At 43.0% G+C, this 1,789-nt stretch overlaps 1 protein-coding gene across 3 annotated transcripts in view; it reads right to left on the bottom strand.

Annotated features, from left to right (window-relative positions):
• Positions 1–918: 918 nt before the first annotated feature.
• LOC116061804 (inverted formin-2-like) overlaps positions 919–1,789 on the bottom strand; it is a 32,691-nt gene continuing 31,820 nt past the window's right edge. For all 3 annotated transcript variants that reach the window (XM_035995376.1, XM_035995375.1, XM_035995377.1), the window contains exon 25: positions 919–1,143. The gene's annotated coding sequence lies outside the window, so the exon portion shown is untranslated. The remainder of the gene's footprint in view (positions 1,144–1,789) is intronic.

Raw genomic sequence — 1,789 nt, 5'->3', positions numbered from 1 at the left:
AAGATAAAAACACGACTTCAGACAAAGAAGACAGAATTCAGATTTGTGCGTGCGTGCGTCTGTGTGTGCGTGCGCGTGTGTGTGCGTGTCTCTGTGCGTGCGTGCATGAATGTGTGTGCGCGTGCATGTGTGCGTGCGCGTGTGTGTGTTCCTCAGCGTCCTCCCTTCATTAGATGTAACTGAGCTGAATGAATATAACTAAAAGCAGTGGTGTAGTCTATGTATTGTAATGGGTGTACTGTACTGTGTATATATATATATATATATATATATATATATATATATATATATATATATATATATATATATATATGGGCCAGAATGGGCCTTTTTGGAGGGGGGGGGGGGTCATTTCATAGTGTGGGGGGTCTGGGTGTCCTCCCCCAGGAAAGATTTAAGCATCACCGACTAAATTCCCTGTATTCAGATACACTTTAATGCACCTATTTACAGAGGAAACCCCTTTATTTAGCCTATGAGAAGATTCAAAATATATCATGAATATAATGGAAACTATGTTGTTGCGTCGTTGGGTATTTCTAAGTTGGTATATGGAAATCCTGGAGCTTTCTTAGTGGGTATACTGTGTATAGCTGTATCCTGGCCAGCACCCACATTCCTCCTGATAGGCCCCCCCCATCACAGTTATAACTGTTTCACACTTGGTCACAATGCTTTCTACATCACCTTTCATCACAAAATACTCCCAATAATGTAAACTCTTTGACTCTCTCTACGTACGTAGTGATTGTAGTCTTCTAGTTTTTAATCTTTCTAAGAGTTATTAATTATCTCTAAATCAGAGACGGACAACTACCACAAACACATCAAATGTTTGGAGGAAACTGAGATTTTTTAAATAAAAAACGTCACATTTTCTTGAGAAAGGACGCCAAAACCTCCCTCCCCTCTCCCCCCCAACCCTCCCGTGCCCCAGCAAAATACCCCCAAATATATCTTCCAGAAGCGGAGAGAAAACAGCGTGACCTCCTGTAGATCTGAGAGACTGTCTGGTCATCAGACTGATTACGTCTCATAACGTCCTGCTGCTCAGGTAAACTGTCGGCCCCGTCGGCCAATCAGCTGTCCGTGTTTCTGACAACAAAGTCCCGTCGCCGTGGAGACCAGTTCTCCTCCGCCCACCTGGAGAGGAACAGGAGAAAAACAGCAAGTGAGTGGAATAAACATAAACATGTGTAATAATCTGTCATTGAGAGGGGCATGTTCAACATAACAGCAGTGGTGTGTTCAGTTAGTGAGGTGATTGATTCTGTGAAGAAACAGCTGTCAGTTATGGCCCATATTTAAGGAAGGAAGGAAGCTAATGTTGTGCATGCTGGTTATAGTGCATTTCACACTGAAATACTCAGCAAAATGGGTCGTTCCAGACATTGCTCTGAGGAACAGCAGACTCTGATTAAAGAGTTGATTGGAGAGGAGAAAACATATAAAGAAGAGCAGAAAATGATAGGCTGCTCAGCCAAAATGATTTCAAATGCCTTGAAATGGCATCCAGAGCCTGAACGACGTGGGAAAACACGGTCAACTACCATTCAAATGGATCGAAGAATAGCCAAAATGGTAAAGGCTCAACCAATGATCAGCTCCAGGAAAATTAAAGAAGACTTAAAGTTCCCTGTGAGTACTGTTAGGATCAGAAGAAGGCTATGTGATGCTAAGCTAGCAGCTAGCAGCCCCCGCAAAGTCCCACTGCTGAAAAACAGACATGAACTGAATAGGTTGAAATCTGCCAAAGGACACATTGACTGGCCAAAGGAGAGATGGGGCA

The sequence above is a fragment of the Sander lucioperca genome, chromosome 19 (assembly GCF_008315115.2).
Source record: "Sander lucioperca isolate FBNREF2018 chromosome 19, SLUC_FBN_1.2, whole genome shotgun sequence".
Classification (NCBI taxonomy): domain Eukaryota; kingdom Metazoa; phylum Chordata; class Actinopteri; order Perciformes; family Percidae; genus Sander; species Sander lucioperca.
The sequence above is the reverse complement of the archived record's forward strand: the minus strand, read 5'-3'. Positions and strand labels throughout refer to the sequence as shown.